Source organism: Camarhynchus parvulus, chromosome 1 (assembly GCF_901933205.1).
Source record: "Camarhynchus parvulus chromosome 1, STF_HiC, whole genome shotgun sequence".
NCBI lineage: Eukaryota > Metazoa > Chordata > Aves > Passeriformes > Thraupidae > Camarhynchus > Camarhynchus parvulus.
This window is the reverse complement of record NC_044571.1, coordinates 12,380,991-12,399,565: the sequence shown is the minus strand read 5'-3', so window position 1 is coordinate 12,399,565 and position 18,575 is coordinate 12,380,991. Positions and strand designations below refer to the sequence as shown.

General features: G+C 42.0%; 1 protein-coding gene across 1 annotated transcript in view; it reads left to right on the top strand.

The window, feature by feature from the left end:
- The first annotated feature begins 895 nt into the window (after window positions 1-895).
- IL1RAPL1 (interleukin 1 receptor accessory protein like 1) overlaps window positions 896-18,575 on the top strand; it is a 683,803-nt gene continuing 666,123 nt past the window's right edge. Inside the window, exon 1 of the mRNA XM_030954108.1 lies at window positions 896-1,495. The gene's annotated coding sequence lies outside the window, so the exon portion shown is untranslated. The remainder of the gene's footprint in view (window positions 1,496-18,575) is intronic.

The following is an 18,575-nucleotide window of genomic DNA, read 5'->3' as shown; positions in this document are numbered from 1 at the left end:
AAAAATCTGAAGGGAAGGAAATAAAACTGTTCCCACACAGTTCAGAGAGTTCGCACAAAGAAGATCCCATGGCAACAGCGAGGCCCACAGTTTGCCTTATAAAAATCCAAGAATAGATAATGTATCATCTCTCCTAAAACACTTCGCTTGGGAAACCGGAGGGGAAGAGGGGGGAGAAAAATAAAATGAAGCACAGGAGGTGAAGCGAAGCCGGCTGACCCCCGCGCGTGTTGCGCGTCCGGCGCTCCCCTCCCGGCCGTGCCCCCGCCGCTGCCCCGGCGGAGCCGAGCGGAGCCGAGCGGAGCGGAGCGGCCCCGGCGCTGCGGGCGAGGCGGCGCGGGGAGGCGGGCGGCGCCGGGGCGGAGGGAGAGAAGAGAAGGAGGGAGGCCCCGCTCCCCAGGAGTTTCTCCAGGATCCCTTCGGAAGGGCCCTCCCCGGCGGCTCCCCCCGCAGCGCGGCGAGTGCGGCGGTGTCCATCGGGTGGCAGTGCCGGCCCCTTCCTGCCGGCCCGGCGGAGGGCGCGTTCCGCCGAGCGAGCGAGCGAGCGAGCGAGCGAGCCAGCCCGTCTCGTAGGAACACAGGGATCGTTTATGCACTGCAGTTTCTCTCGCCTCTCTCCCTCCCTCTCTTCCTCTGCTCCCGAGGATATTTTGGGTGGATTGTGGTTATCAATCAAGACCTCCTCTTCTTTGCTGATCACTTGTCATTTTCACCGGGGATTAGTATCGTTCGGGGCAAGCGGACAACTGATTTTTTTTTTTTTCTTTCTTCTTTTCCATTTGGAGAATTTCCCCCAAACCTCCCCTTTTTTTTTTTTTTTTTTTTTTTTTTTTTTTGGCGCTGCGGTGCGGGTGCTAGGACCCGTCAGGCACCCTCCCCCGCCCCCCCCCGGAGCGTTCTCCCCACATTCGCCCAGCACCAGGAAAGGAACCCCGTCCGGATCGTCGCTCGCCGGATACTTGTGCGGGCAGCCGGCATCGGGCGCGCTGGGCGCGGAGCTGCCCACGGGCGGCGCGGGGGCCCCAGGCCGGCCGCCCCCTTCCCCCCGGCCCCCCTCGCCGCACCTGGATGGTACCTCCCGCCGGCGACGCGGGCACTTTCTGAACTAGGAAGGAAGGGGCGACTCGGGGGGGGGTGGGGGGCGCCGAAGTCTGTATGGAATTACCTGCGCCCCCGGCGGAGCTGGCAGCGGTGGATGGATGGGCGCCGCGTCCGCGGCACTCGCGGCCAGCTGAGCCCCAGGAGTAAACACGGGGCTCCTCCGGCCGAGTGCGCAGTGTGGTGACCGGCACTCGCCTCGCTGACTGATCGCACCGGAGGAATATTTCGGGAGACTCCTGTGGGTAAGGTCATTTTATCCAGGCAAAAGCCCGGCGTTGCTAAACTTGGTGGCGGGTGACTGAAATGGGCACTTTCGGAATTGCTGCATTACCCTGATGCGAGGGGCTCCAGCCGCTATTGGCAGTTGAGTGGAATAACTGCAGTGGGTCTTCTGGTGAGTGCTTTTTGCGATAAATTTAAAAAAAAAAATCTCCTCCCTCTGTATTTATGCATCCTCCGGATTTGTGAGAGTACTGTAAGGGCAAGGAGTCTTTAATTTTCCCTCTTTTTTATTTTTTATTTCCCCTGTTGTAATATATTTGACTGAAAAGGTTATGTGACAGCAAAGAAGCTCTCTGTGATGGAATCTAATTAATATGAGATCGGATCCCATCCTCTGGTTAAATAGATGTTTCCAACTCTGTGCAGCGTTCTGCTGCATTTCATAGCTGCAATGGAGGTAGAGAAAATCTGCTTTTCAAGTTGTTAAACTTTAAGGTGGTGATCCTTATTGATCGTGGTACAGTGCACTGGTGCTAAAGGGGTTAAATGCCATTGGTAATTTGGGATTACAACTGTTCATGTAAATCCTGCAAGGAAATTATAAACGGAGGGGTGCTAAGGACGAAATCTCCTCAGCTTCATAGTAGAGAAAGACCATAAATGTCGCTAGCCTGAAAATATCTCATCCAGCTGCTCTTACAAAATATCTTTTTTACCCAATAACTTACCTACTGAAACCTCGGACCACGTGTATGGGAGTTGGAAGATGTGCAAACAGAGATGCTATCTTCGGTATTTCATACATACATGCATCTGGCTGAGGGACTGTGTGGGAATTCATTCCTGTTACTTGTGGTGTGAAACGAGACGAGAGAAAAAGGAAAGATCATCTTCTTAAGAACAGAAGCGAGTGAGGGAAGCACTTCAGCCTTTAAAGATTTAAAGGGATCCGAGCAATGCACATTGGTAATCTCTCTCTGCAAAATCAGTTCTGATAAGAGGGAATGGGGGAAGGTTGAGGGAATCGATAGTGATGACGTTGTGCAGTGCAATGCACTGCAATGCTAAAGTTACATAGCGTGTGCGAAAATATGTACCCTTATGTACTGCTGGTGAGTTCATGCATAATGGATGGAAGAAGATATGCAGATCTGTCTGTAGGAAGATGGATGTATTTGTGCAAAGACGGTGATTATGTAACTTGATTACATCAGTGGCATCAGTCGCCGATAGTGGAATAATATTCTCCTATAGCGTATCGATCACTTGGCTTAACTTTGTAGCGCTCCCGGCAGCGAGGGATGGAGACCTGGGCAGAGGAGGGGAGATCCTTGCTCAGCTCCTGACAAGGGGTTTGCCTCTTGCAGGCTGCTTTTGCATCAGCGTGCTGCTGGCGGAGTTTCCCCGGGACGGGGAGTTCACGGAGGAGGAGGAGGAGGAGGGGGAGGCTGCCGAGGGCTGGTTCAGCCACACCCGGGAGAGGCTCCCGAGGAGCCCCGGCCCGGCTGCACAATGCTCCCACTGAGCGGCCCCGGCTCCTTCGCAAGGTCACACCGCAACCTGGGACTCGGGTGCATGGCAACAGCTGAGCGGAGGAGGAACAAAACCGAAATTAAAATTGATCCTCCTCCTCGTCGCCTGGCTCCGAGCACGGCGTTCTGCTGACCTCTGTGCTCCAGGCAGAGCCGGTGCCGCTCGGCCGGGTGTGTGCGGCGCCCAGCACCGACAGCGCTGAGCGCTGCGTCTCTCTCGGTGTGAGCAGCGACTGCTCACAGCTTTGGCAGGGTGCTGCTCCACTGTGTTACAATACAGCGTGACTGACGTGGGGAAAAAGTATTGTCGGATACAACAGCTTCATACACCTGTTACATTTGCAGGAACCCAAAAGGTGGTCTCTTAACGCATTTCAGGCGTCTTAGAAGTGAGTGGGTGAAGAGCAAAGGTATAACAGGAGTCCCATTGGTTTAAATCAGACTTTTTTAGCAAATTGTCCTCAAAGATAGCAGTATCAGGATATGCCTTAATGCCCCTTTTAGAATCCTGAATCACTTTTCCTACCTATTCAGGGAGAGGAGGGGGAAGAGCACTCCTTGAAGATAGATAAGCTCGCAAAGGCACTGCTGAGGGCCCATACCTCTAACACATGCATTTTCTGAAAAATGTAAGCCTGATGAAATCTTAACTCAGCTGAAATGAGTGATCTTATCGTCACTGACCTGTGTCCTTCCCCACTTCACTCTGAATCCATTCCAGCAAAATGTCACTAAAATACTTTTCAGTTAAGAAGAGGTGAGGGCAGAGTGGGTTTTACACCTCTTGATAAACATGATCTTCACATACCTACTAGATTTAATGCGCTATCAAACTCACAGTAATTTTACCCTACAGCAGCCTGAAAAATCATTTTTTCCTGCTTCCCTGAAAACATCAGTATTTTAAAGTAGATTCACCATTAGTTCATGACTGTATTCATATTTCTGGAGGATAGGTCTGGGCAAGCACTAAAATATCCTGCTAATGCAGTTTAGAGTTTGACATTCATAGAGTATACTGAGTAAATTGGGAAAAAAAAAGGATATGAAGTTAACTCTGTTTCCATCCTTCAGGGGTCAGAATAACACTATGGCAACTCCTATGCATTGCTACAGCTCTTACAATTTTCATAAATGTCCATTGCATACTCTCCCCCACACAAAATTACAGGCATGCTCTTTCCACTGATTGCTTACAGGACCCCTTGTGACACACAGGCCACATACCTGTAGCTCCCATCTCAAAGGAGAGCACAATTGTCTCCAGAAGGTGTTATAAAACTGGTGCTGTAGAGGAGTAGGCACTGCCGGTGTGGGAATGTATCACATGGTACATGTAAAGTGGCATGCAGCATGTAAGGATTTGCAAATTCAGGACAATAGATAATGGTAAACAACCAAGTTTTATTTATAGATTAATTTTATTGTTGTAGTTAGTAATGGCCACTTGGTAAAAATAGAGGGTTTCAGCTCCAGTGCAACATCTCTTCAGTTTGCACCAAATGTAGCTTTTTTGAGAGGAAACTTTCCTTGCTGAAGTAAAGCTGTAAATCACTCGGACAAATGAAGAGAAAATGTGAAGAGAAATATTTACATAAAACATTCCCAGGCTCCAAATCTCAGACCACTGAAAGCAGTGAGATTTTGGCCACCCACTCCTCGCTATTGCTGGAGAGCTGGCTTTTAAAAAAAACAGCAATGCATGAAGAATAATCTCAGCCTTCCTCTGAAAGAGCAGGCTTCTGGCTGTCATTGTCATAGAAAACAGTAGACTTGTTTTAGTGCTAATAGGAAAATTTTAAACAGGGCAGATCTTAATGAAACTTTTTTTACTATTCAGTGATATTCTTGTAATGTATTCAGAGTACTTTCTGTGGCCATTATGTTGAACCCGTGTATTAGGAAAAAAACCAAAAAAATGGATAATCAACTGAGGCTTTCCTTCAGTGTATTTGCACTTACAGAGAAGTGTTTGAATATACTTCTGTGTTTCATAACAGCTGTGATATTTAGCGGCTGGGAATCTTTTTATTTTTATAGTTCACACTGCATGATAATATATGGCAATTGAAACATGAAGCTCTGATTAATATGATTAAAAAGTAGCAACTTATCTGGTGGTGCTGAAGTTGTAAAGTTTAATTATAGAAGCACCATTTGCACAGCTATAGGTAAGGTTGTGTCAGCATTTCTATTAGAAACCTCTATCCTGTTTCCATCCGTTGTGTCAGGGGTCCATGAAATAAGAAGAATTCAAAGTCTCTCATCATAGAAATGATGATGGCTATTTAGGTTACTGACATGGCCTGTCAGGTCAGTAATCCATGTGTTTCTTTAAGTCTTTATCTGAATATCTACAGCAGCACCAGAGCAGCCATTATGCTCTATCAATTCAAGTATATTCTTTCATTTTAAAATGTAGTTAAATATGCAGTGATGGACCACAGTGACTTAGTGACTCAGGAGGGATCATTTAACATATCATTTTTTTATGCACTTTCATACAGTTTTCCTACTCCTAAAACAAAAACAGATTAAATGCAGCAATTAATTCTTTTTGTGACCGCTTAAAATTAATTTGCATTTAGGTGAAAACTCTTTTGGGAGACAGAGAGGAAGGAGAGAATGATGAAGATGAAAATTTGTGGGTTTTGAATGTTAATATTCAAGCTTTGCATATTCCCCTGAGGTAGTCACATATGGAACTCCATCCTGCAGAAGGGGAAAGTACTGTGTCATTTGTCACAGCTCTGTAAGACCTGGGCAAGGAAATCAGGTAGTGCTGGCTCACTATTTTAACATAGAGCACTCAGATTTTCTAGGTCTCACTGTACCTGTGTGTTATAGGCACTCCTAGGTCAGTTCATGGTGTTACACAGCACACTATTTATGCCTCAATAACTGGGTCTGAACAAACGAACCAAGGGCATCACTCAATCTTACTGCTGCATGTGCTTTAAAGTTTCATGTTTGTAGGAACAGCACACAGACATAAGGATAATCCTTAAACCGTTGCAGCATCAACTGCAGCATTTACTCACAAAGATTTTTCAATTGGGAATGAAGGAAAAGAAAGGGAGAACATGAAAACATTTAGATTTTTGCCACTACAGTAGATATTGTTTCCATTTTATTTTTTACTTCTGGAAATAATTTAGGAAATGCTCAGTGTAGCTTATGAAAAGAACTACAGAAAGCTAATTCATGTGTTGAGAAGACCAATACCAACTATACAAATCTATACAATCAGCAGGCACACAAGGGGTAATGGTGTCAGAAAGTTTTCTGTTCTCTGGTCCTTTACAGCTGACCATGGTGAATAGAGCATTGTGAAAGAGGAAGAAGATGGAGACTGCAGAATGGGTTAATAAAAGGGGGGCAAAAAAGCTTGTAAATGTACAGGCAGTGGTGAGGTATCTTCTCTGTTTTCTGAGATGGAATTTATTTCTGTATTTCTCTTGTCTGTTCTGTTCTTTACTAGGGATACCCAGCTGCTTAAAGTTATTGCAGTTCCCAACTCCCACTGCTCCTTTTTTTTTTTTTTTTGAAAATCCTTAAAATCTTCAGTGCAAGGGACATCAACTTTTTGTTTTCATGTTTTCATGCCTGTTTCCAGTCACGCAATGAGACGGTGATCTCTCAGTTGAAGTAACTTGCGGTCTTTCTCCATGAAATAATAAATTAATGTCAGGAACATGAGAGGAAGAATGTTTTCTGTTAGATGAAAAGACTGAAAAAGCCTGTAATTTTAGAAAAGGTTGATAATTTGCAGAAACCATACTTTGTTCTGACAAAGTACATACTTTGAATTTCCAACCAGGATTTCGCAGTACTCTTACAAGACTGACACCAAGGTAGTGCAGCTGCTGTGCTTGGAGTGTCAGTAGCAACTTCTTTTCAATCCAAACCAAAAGTTTAGACTCTTTCAGGTAAAATGAAGTCATAGTGATGTGCATCCATTGTCATGTGCAGGGAAAGGCTCCTGCTGCTGGTTGGGAGTGGGCTTAACCACTCTGAGTTCCCAGTGGGCTTAACCAGCTCTGACCTGAGTTCCCAGACCATTTGCATCTGACTGAGAATTACTGTGCCTGAATGGTGTAAGGAACCTGCAAGTACATCTGTGCCCTGCCTACATCCATTTGAAAGTGCACCTTTACTGGATTTGACTCTGAGCTCAGATCATATGCCTCAGAGATAATTCCTACACCAAGATCTGTTGGTATGATGGAAACCTTGGGATAGAGCCACAATGTCTGCACAGGAATGTGTTTGGCCAGGATGCTTTTGTGTGGCACTGATCCCTGGCAGCAGTTTTAGCCCTGTGTCTGTCAGGTTGCTGCTCAGTGCACAGAATTTCAGGATGGCAGCAGAGCACAGCTGTTACCATACAGCACCTTGGCATTCTGCATCTTCGATTTTCCTTTAATGCTTTCTGTCTCTTCCCACATTAAAACTTCTTTCTCCCTCCCCCCTCGACCCCCCTCCCCTCCTCTCCCCCAAACTCTTTTGCTTATTTTAGAGTAATATAACTGGAAATACATGGCATTTCCTTTTCAGCAAGTTGTGACTATGATGGAGATAGTGTGCTTGTGTACCTATCTGTCAATAAGATCTGCATGTTCAGTATACAAAGAGTTTTTTTAATTCAACATCTCTTACAAACAGACAAGGCCTGTGAACTTTCTCTTAGACATTTCTTTGGGGGATCCCATAGCTGAAAGTGATGTGCTTACACCAATGTTAAATCAGGCTGGCTGGTTGGCACTCTCTGCACATACATATATATTTAGTTATCATAGAGTATGCTGAGTTGAAAGAGACCCATCAGGATCATTGAGTCCAACTCATTGGCCCTGCACAGGACACCTCAAGAGTCACACCATGTGTCTGAGAACATTGTCCAAATGCTTTTTTGTCTCAGTCAGGCTTGGTGCTGTGACCACTTCCCTGAGGAGCCTGTTCCAGTGCCTGACCACCCTCTGAGTCAAAAATGTTTTCCTGATATCCAACCTAAACTTCCTTTTACACAGCTTTAGGCCATTTCCTTGAGTCCTGTCGCTGGTCATGAGAGTGAAGAGATCATCACTGTCACCTCCACTTCCCCTCAGGGGAAGTTGTCACTGCAGTGAGGTCTCCCCTCAGTCTCCTCCAGGCTGAACAGACCCAGTGGCCTCAGCCCCTCCTCATAAGGTTTCCCTTCCTGACCCTTCACCATCCTTGTAGCCCTGCTTTGGATGCTCTCTAATACCTTAATGTACGCTTTCAGGGATCATTTCTGTGGCTGGTCACTAGAGGAGAGTTATGTACACATGCACAAATACAGCTACCTATGTATGCCTGTGCAGGCACATGCCTTTACCTGTGCACTCACTCATACACCCAAAGGAAGACTGAGAGCAAGCCATGAAGAGGAAATACTGTAGTTATTCCTTATGCTAAATGGAGGAAAACAAGCATCATTCAAACAAGCCATGAGACAGTAGCTGGTTTTTAGGGTTGATTTAGTATTTATTTTTTAATTATCTGTAAATGCAGCATATTTGAAGACAACACAAATGTATTTTGGAATATCAAAGCAGAAATATACTTTGAAAAGACTATCAAAGGGCTATATGGTATCAAATGTAATTTTAGAAATCTACATGGTAAAACTTTGAAAGATACAATGTAAATGTTTCCTGTATATCTCTCCTAACAGAACAGGATACCATCAAAAATCCTGCCCATTGTTGTGAAGAAGCTCAACCAGGGTATTTTCTCAGTTCATAGTAGAAGAAAGTTTTATATGTGTTATAAAAGAAATGTAAGACTTTGTGTAGTATTTCTTGTATAATGCTTAGAAACTCTTTACTGTCATACTCAGTATGAATAATCCATCTGCCTTTGGTAACTTCTTATCCAGAAACCTATTAAGAAGGAAGAAAAGACCAGAGAATCACAGCAAAAAAAAAAAAAAAAAAAGAAGTCTTCCATATGGAAAGATTCCCATGTGAAGAAAGAGATGAAGGTTTTATATATTTATATATTCAAAAAAAAAAGAAGATACAATATGGAAGAACAAATGATGCAGGGAATATTGAAGGCTATGGAAAGATACTTTGGCTTCTCTTATATATTGTTTTCCTGATGACCAGTAAAATTTAATTGTGGAAAATGTAAAATGAGTAAAGGAAAACACTCCTTTGCATAGTTTATTCAAATCCTTTGTCTCTTATGGACAAGGATACACTGAAGGGGAAGCTCTAGTAGAAGAGAATAGCTAGATAAAGACAGAATTTTGAAATGTTGCATTGTAATAGATACCTAGGTAAGAAGATTATCAGGCTGTATAACAGAGGGCTCTCACCTTGTGTACCCCAGCTGTGGTGCAGCCAGTGGATGTATGTGTCTGTCATTTCTGAAGTGTTAAAGGATGCTTCTTCCAAAGGATTTCTTATTGGTTTCCCTTGGAGGTCTCCTGTCTGAGATGGACTGTGTGTTCTGGAGACTACAGTTCTTCACTCTCTGTTCATTTTACAAACCCAGCAATTGTAGTACTGCTTAATAAAGATTTATTAATGTTGACTGAACAGCCTAATTTTGCTGTTTAAGTCCTCATTACTAAAGTCCTGGTCCAAAACACAGTGATGGAAATGGAATAAGGCCTACTGCACTCTGTAGGTATTAGATCAATCTCCAGCTTTATCATCTAATTTCCTAATTTTTGTTATTTTCTGTGGGAAAAAACCCTCATACTGCTTATGTTTAATAGGTTAACATTGATTACAAAAAGAAAATCTTGTAAACTTTAACAGAATCCAATAAAGCTTATATGAAAGCTATATTATTGACAGTATAAATGGTCTTAGTAATTTCCATCATTAAAGGATATGCAACCCCCATATTTTGTTCAGTCACTGAAAGGAATGTCTCATTTCTTAAAAGGTTATTACACCATCCCTGGTCTCTGGTACTTTCAGTTGCTGTGATGGAAAACTCAGATCTTTAAAATCAATCCCTAAAAATATATGCAGTGTTAGTGTACATCCTGAGCTAGTTCTTTCTAAAAAATTGTCAGGTTAATCAAAATACAGATAGGTTTCAGTCTTTAATTAGTTTAACTTATCCTCCTTTGTATTGCTTCTTCACTACTTGATAAGTATAATGATGTATAATATATTGACTATATATAATAACGTAAATTCTGTCAAAGGACAGTGACGTGGCTCAATGGACAGACACTCTCCTTCTGGCTGTTCACTTACAAGGGACCTTCCTTAATTACTGTTTCCTCTGGATTTTGTCCATTTGTAGTATCACTTAATGCTTAAGACTTCCATATTAGCTAATGCAATGTATGTCTGATATTTCTGTGATGTCTGAAATCAGGCCCTTTCACTAGTTCCAAATATTGCTTCTCTGTAAAATTTTGCTAAATTTGTTCATACTTCAATTTCTTGTCTCTAAAGACTGAAAGACATAAACACGTTCTGCCTTCATGTCTTTTTAAGTGCTTTATCTATTTATAATATAAACTCTTTGCTTAATATTTCTATTTTATTATCTATGAAGTAGGGCTAGAGAAAAAGTTAATGTCAATTTCTTCTTCCTGCCTCAGTGGAAATTAAATTTTTTGCCAGCCCTTGGAAATCATATAAAGTATTTCCATTCTTCCAGACTCCAGAAAATAAGTGATTTCCATTTTGGTTGGAGGGTGGATTTTTTAATATTTTTTTATTTATTTAGCCCTTAGATTTTGGGAGGATTGAATCAAAAGATGCCACTTTAGACATAAAATTTTTATGAAAACATTTTTTGCTCAGTAGAAAATTAATCAGGGAAGATATTTTCAGAGTACTTAATGCAAGTTCTTAGCAGAACAGGACTCTCAGCTAAGGTCTTTACATCTAAATAATACAAATATGAAAATAGTATTGTGAGTCATACTGCTGGGGGTGGCTGGGTCAGCTGCCTGTTTCCTAAATATTAATCAATCTTTTTTAATTTGAGATTACTTCACTATTCATCTTCTAATTTTTTCCCTGTTGCCTGAATAATTATATATAAAATATGGATGGTCACGAATCAAATGTAGCTTGTGGCTTTCCTTTCTGCCAAGGTTCAGGTGTAACCCACCTGGTTAACAGAACAAAAATGTTAATAGTGATTGTTTCTGGTTTTGATGCTGAACTTCGACTCTGTGTTGGCTCTTACTCATCAAGTCTTAATCCAACGCCCGGGGTGTTGTGGGAAGGGCCGCTGTTGGTCTCAGTGTGGAGTGAATTAGATTTGGGAATTTTAAATCTTAGCAGCGAGGTTCTCTGGTTCCCTGCGGCGCGCTCGCCTGTCGGCGCAGAGCCATCACCTGCTGCATGCCCGCAGGTACCGCCCGCTTCGGAGAGCAGCTTCCCTGAGCGCCGGGAGCGCCGCAGCGGGGCCGCTCCTGTTCCTCCGGGACACCATCCCAGGGGTGAAGGCATCTCGGGTTTCGTACATGAAACCTTTGCTGTTTTTTTCAGGTCTTGTTACTGGAATTGACGAGCCGTGCCCAGTGCCATCCTTTGGGCTAATTCCAGCTGACGGCTCTGGACCAGGGCTGGACCGCAGAGCTCCGCGGTGACGCCGGCGGCATTTCCCCATCTCAGCAGGAATGCCCCAGCCAGCGGGCTCCGTGCCCGCCGCAACCTGTCGCCTGGAGACTTGTGGTTTCCATAGCTTTGTTTAATAGAAGACATTTTTGTCTGCTCTGAAGATACTCGTGCTCGCTGGTTTGGAATAATATTAAGTGAAGCAAGGGTAAACCGATTTCACACAGAATCTCCTGTCAGAGCTCTGTTTTGTCAAGAATAATGTGAGAGTAACTCCAGTGAAGCTGTTTCATTCGGCTTGCCAGATTGAGTCCAATGTGAACCTTCCACATAGATATTATTGCATTAATTTTAATGAATAAAGATCACAGACTTATTTAATTAACATAGCAAAAACCATTGTCAACAAGCAAAGAAGGTATGCTGCACAGCCACTCTAATGCAATCACAAGAGTATACTTTATGGCTATGAGAATATAATTTTCTTGTTAAAAACCTTTGATGTTTCTTTAAATATATAAAAATACAGGAGATATGTAACTAAGACTTGCCAGCCATCTCAAATGCCTCATGTTAAAATTAATCTTTTAGCTTTAATTTCTGTTCATTTAGATGGGTTTCAGATAATACTGGTGTATATATACAAGCATATATATAAATATAAGTAGAGGTATGCATGTATAGATATAACTTTTGTTATAAAATCAAAGGTGTTAATATTGAAAACACAACCATTATGCCAATTTTTGTATGTTGTTTTTACCATTATTTTTATCTTTTTTTTTGCACGGTTAAGGACTGTTTAACCACTAGAGTTTTAATTTTCTTGTGCTTTCCTGCCTGGTCCAACTACACAGAAAATGCTCCTTTAATTTGTTCTTAGGCAATTCAAGAGCACTCTATTGGAGGTTTGCCTCCTCCACCAAGACCCATTGTGCAGTCTCACCTGCATGTCTGGTTTAGACCTACACATGTTCTTCTATCCAAGCTCCCTCATGCATTGCCACAGGAGCTGGTTCAGTGTTTCTGGAAGTCAAGGAGTCAAGGAGCCACCTGAATGGCAGTACCTTGTCCTGTGCAAGACAGGCTGCTGTCTCTGTGCTAGTCCTGAATTCATAACTCAGATGGAGTCTGTGTTTCGTAATAGGGGAAGCTGTGGGCAGTGCGTCTCATAGTTTGGCAGGAGCTGCTTGCTGTGTAGATGGCTTTAGATTACTGCTGGTGTCAAGATTTCAACACATATTTGGTATGTTTAATCCCACACTGAGATAGAGTATGAAAACCATTGCTTGAAAGCAATATATATGCGTATAAATATAAGCCAGGCTCTAGTTTATCTAATAATGAAACCTGAATGCAGGAATGCAAATGTATAATGTAGCCCAAAGTGTATCAGGCTGTATCAGTGCCACCTGAAATATGTAAATAAGAGACTTTATTGCTGATTTGGCAGGGACTGTGGTTCTACAGTACTCACTTTTACTGTCATTTTTATTGACCTCTCAGAATGCTCTCAAATAAGCTTTCAACCTTATGCTTTGTTTTGATGAATGAATTCTCTACTAGAGACAGTTTACTATAGAATTATGTTGTATTTTTTCTACCAAGACTGGCACAATATTCTTAGCTTAAAAAAAAGGGTTTTTTCTTTATAATTCTTTTACTGGAAATTTATATTATAAAGGTTATTTTAGGATAGAGGAAAAATACAGTAAAAATATAATATGGTAAGACTGTGTTCATATAATAGCAATTTTTTGCACCCATAAACTTTATAGTTTGTTTTGAGGATTATCTATTAAGGCTCTAACTAAAATGAAAAAAATAACTCACATAACTTCCCCCAGAAAAAAGAGAAAGAACACACCAGAAAGAAAAATATATTTCTGTAATTGAATTTAGATACCCGTTTATTTAAGTCCATAATTTGTTTTAAAGTAGAAATTGTCTTTCTGCTTATCTTAGAGGACAGACAGACCCTCTTACTATTTAAAGCTTATTTTAAATATAGCTTCATTATGAAGGGGCACCATTTTTGCTCAGTCCTTATCAAAGAATAAAATTAAACAAAATATGCTGTCAATCAACACTCGCTTTCCTGTAGCTGGTCAGAAATAAAGCAGAGAACCATCACTGATCTCAGTATCAAAACAGTATATGCTTCTAGGGATTTCCATAAAATTTAGTTTATGGAACTCAAAGGTTTTAAAACAAGAGTTATGAGAGTTTTACATATAGAATAACTGATTTTAGCAGGAGGTTGTGTTTTGTTGATGTCAGGAATTCTAGCTCACTTTTTCTGTTACATGGTGTGTGTGGTGCATACACATGGTGAATACACACATGAAACAGGAACTAATTTATCAGTTCCCATGAGTAAATGGCTCTGCACACCTCTATTATTAGTGAAAACTAAATTTTATTTGAAAATCAAGGCATAGAGGAGAAAATATCCTTAAATGGTCCTTTATTTTATGTGCTGTGATACACAAATAAAGCCATGAATTACCTCAGCAATGTGGAATTTATTTATCAGATGAGACGTTCTAGCTGTCACCAGTCACTGACAGTGATTGTGACACCCTGCTGCACACATTGCTTACACTGTACAAAAATTCTCTATTTATGTAGCACGTTGTTCCTGAGATTTCATACCACAGGTGAACAATTAGCTGTATACCTGCCAGTTAAGATAACTGAGCTCTGCAATTAGATTGTGTGACAGGTTTTGATGAAATTCAGCCTCCTTCCAGAGGCAGACTGTGAGCTGGCAGGGAGGGTGTGGGGTGCCCCAGGTGGGTGGGCACAGGGTGTGCAGGCAGTGCAGCAGGAAGGGTGCTTGGAAGGGCACAGGAGTGGTCAGCAGAGTGCTGCCTCCCCGTCTTGTGCAGCCCTATGTCCTGTGCAGCAGCTCACAGGCATGGGGAAGGCTGCTCCTAGGACGGGTATTAAAGAAAAGTTATGAATAGCGAAGACAGAGAAATGCTTGATGTTGGTCAGTGTCCTTTGGCATGACTTTGGTTTGATCACGTCTTTTCTGTTGCATACATCATCCCTAAGGAGAGATTCTGCCTCCTTGGCCAATGTCATCCCTTGGTTTAACATCAGCTCCCAAGTGAAGGAGAGCTGGGCTGGGAGGCTGTCCCCCCACTGCTGGAGCCAGCTGGCTAGGTGGCAGGAAGGAAGGCCAAATTGTGCTGGTTTTGGCTGCAGTACAGTTCATTTTCTGCAAGTGGTGGAGAGCAGTTTATAGCCACACTGCCTGATGCCCATACCCTCTCAAACAGATTGCCTGGGACTACAGTATTTGTCATTTGGCTTTGGGTTCCTTCTCAGCCACCTGTGGTGGACTCGTTGTCTTAGTTATTACTCTTAGAGTTGGTTTTTTTAATGTAGGTTTATGGAGTTATTTTTAGTTTTGTTTGTGTGAAGTACAGCCTCCCCTGCCTTGTAGTTTTTTCAGACACAAAACTGGTAGATGTTGTGTGTCCTAGGCTACGTGCAGGGATAAGCTTAGGGGTAGGATGGTATCAGAGGACTGAATGTTCAGTACAGACCAAACCTACTTGTTACCTTGGTGTTAGAGGCAATCTGTGAACTGCCTTCCCTCACCTGTTGACTCCAGAGAGCAGCAGTGAACTCACACCCTGCAGTGGAGATGATCCCTGTGAGGAGTTTACTCAAGGGCTGAGCTGCTTGGCAGTGCAGACGTGTTGCCTGACGTGGATTCCCAGGAGCAGAATGGGGTCATAGCATTTCTCACCTCCCTGGCACACTGAGGGAACAGACACATTAGAGACTGTGAGATGTGAAGATATGGTAAGATGTGGTGTTTTGTGGTGTGATGAGGGTGCAAATGACAGACTCCTGTCTGAGAAGATGGATGAGTTCCCTTCAGTAAAGCATTAATATGTGCTGTATGCTCTGAAATGCGAGCTGGTTGTCACAGGCTCTGCAGTTGTTCCTGGGGATTTTGTTATGCAGATGGTACTTTCTGATTATCACATTTTAAGACTCACGCACACATGAAAGGGAATAGTGAAATGGAGAGGGATAATCTTACTGAATAAGAAAAGCATTTTTATAAACAGATTTTTTTCCCGTGAGATAAATCAGCTCACTCTTGGCCTTACATCATGAAGCTCAGTCTGGCTATATCTGAGTTTATGAGATAGCTATGCATCTTGTTTTTTTAATGCCCTTTGAAAAGCCCCAGAACATGACTGTCTTCACTGACATGCTGTGGAGACAGGTCTATGCAGAGCTGAGTACCATTCCCCCTGCCTGTTTCTCTCCATCAGGCTGGTCGGGTGTGTGCCTGCTGCTCTCTGAGTCAGGACTGGGCAGGCAAATGGGTCTCCAATGCAGGTCCCATTCAGGGCATCACTCTGTAACACAGATACTCTTCAGAAGTAAGCTACAAAGCTTCTTGGTCTTGTACACTCCTTTCCACAAATTGCCGCTGCCAAAAAAGGGCTGGTGAAACAAAGGTTTGGTGAAATAATCCCATTTGACACAGCCATACTTTCCATTTGTAGGAGAAATGCACTGCATTCAGCACTCAGCAGATCATGTTTGTTCAGCAGATTTCAATTAAAGGTGTTAGTGCTTTTAGAGGCCAAGCTGGACTTCTTCCAGAGCAGATTTTTTATTTTCCGCTCCATACATAGCTCCATAAAATGCCTTTGTACAGACAAAATGTGCATCTGCCTATACCCTTAGAAAGCTTTTGTGATTAAATTGTGGAAGAAATTCTTTTACCTTGCCCTGTCTGAATTGGAAATAGTGTCTGCATGTTTCCATGCATCTTTGCATGGAAAAAATAATGTAATGAGACTGATGCTGAGAATAAACAGTTCAAGACGCATTCCTAGCAACCCCGTCCTGTTTGAGTCTGTATATAAACAGCTGGCGTCAGGTTTGGATGGGAATAGGGATCTTAATGTTAGTGAAGGAATTACTGTGACTTCTTTCTATTAAAAGATTGCCCATAATCACCCAGTTTCCATTTCTCTGCGTGTTGTGCATGCTCAGAACCCACGCCATAGGGCTTACAAGGGAGAGAAATTGGATTGGGGCAGCAGGGGAGCGCGAGGTAATAACAAAACCATATTGGCAGCACTATTGACAGTAGCCATCAGCTACCACTTCCTTCTCAATTTTTCGTAGGCATCACTGTGGAGAAGGGATTTGAAGGAACAGAGAATGGAGTTCATTGTCTTTTTAGTCTGCTCAAATGATTGAGGAAGGCTATAAAAAGCCACCTCAGGCCTAATCTCGTAGTAGCCAATTCTCACTAATTGTCTGTAGGAAGAGCACAAAGCTTCAGCAATGCCAGGCCATCGGCAGATTTCACTTAAGAAGAACACAGCCCAGTTTTCATTGGACTATCAAAACAACTTGCTCTAAATCATGATGGTTCTGTGAGTTGATTTTAGCTACAGAAGAATAAATTTCTGCAAAAATCTCTATGAGCCTTTCAGAATTCTGTATCATAAATTACATCCCCATCGGTGAAATCTCAGTTTAGAAAATAGAAAACTAAGCTATCACTAATGAGGAGTTAAACATAATTTTATACTGCACAGTATTGAGTGTATTTAAAATATTTGGACTCTTAGTTTGAATTTGGACTTCTGACCTCAGAATAATAAGCAAGATTTAATTTGAAGGGTTTTTAATTTTTAATGTAGCTTGTGTCATTTTACTTCCTTAATAATCAGAAGGTCACATGGTACCAAATAAAACACCTTATGACAATCTAAATTGAGTATATCATCAGTATTACCTTTATCAGTCAGAAATAATTAATTGAATAGTGTGTATTGCTCATAGATCATGATGTCTGCTTCTGAAAAATGCATTGACCTATAAATTGTCCTCCAGTAGCCATGCCCAGACTAGACAGGAGTTGCCAGAAGAAATTTGTAGAAAGATGTCTTCTGAATGATGGGTGTTTGCACAGTAAAGCTGAGTAAGAAGGCAGCTATTCAAAGCCTCTTTTTAAAGGTTTCCTGTTAGATCCTTTTTTAAAAAATACAGTTTTCTATTTCTAGCATGAATTAACATAAATCACATATGAGATATATTTAATTTCTTTATTTCTGTCTAGTTATTTCCATGTAAGACAGGACACTGTTGGAACATAATACTAACCACCATATGAATTTATACTTACATGTTCCTGGTGCCACAATAAATTTAACCCAAATACAGTAAAATTGTTCAGCAAATAATTCATGCAACAGCTTATCTTTGTATTTATTTTTAAAGGTTTATTTTACAGTGATCCATAAACTTTAATTTCCAACTGTTTATCATTTGTTTCTCGGGATATACTCCAGTTTTTAATATATACGCCCATTCTTAGGAATAGAGGACAGGGCCTTATTGTTATGCAGTGCCTACTCTCCCTTAAAACAGTTTCCTTTTAGGCTTGTCCTTTTAATCTGTTTTCTGCTTTCAAGGCCAAAATAGTTGCTGGACAGCTCAGATTCAATGCCCTTTAATTGACATGACTTTTCCTCTGCCTCATGTCTGTCCTCTGATGGTATACAGAAAGAAATCATAACTTCTGTGATATTTATCACAATAAGCAACATAAAATATTCTATTCCAATTAGACTTCTGTTCCACTTTTGTGCTTTGACAGCTGCCTTTGCACTTGTGGTCTGAGTTGTTTTGGAGAGTACTGACCAGAAGCCTCTACATTGTGCTAGAGGATGTCTTGCTGGTGCTGGTGCCATTTGCAGTAGCTCTCCCACACACCTGTCTTCAAAGGCAGATGCTAAATTTGCAGCTTTTCAGTACTATGTCATTCTGATTTGTCACTTAGGATACTGTACTCACTGCAGGCACGTTTTCTGACAGCTGTGCTTTGCTCTCAGTCTGAGGCTGCCCCAGCTTGTGATGCTTTACCACTCTAATAAAGTGTGTATTTAGTGCTGAGAATCTACCTAGAATCTGAACAGTAGCAAAAAGTATTGCTCTCTCTGCTCTGGTAAGTGTCCTTAAGGGTGGGCTTTCTTCTGGCAATGTGGGAAATGCAATTAATTGTTCATAAGTTGGTTTAAAAATTCATCCTGGTACCAGAAGGATGGAATATTTCAGTGCTATTTCATAGCATATATTATGTAGGATATCATGGTAGCTA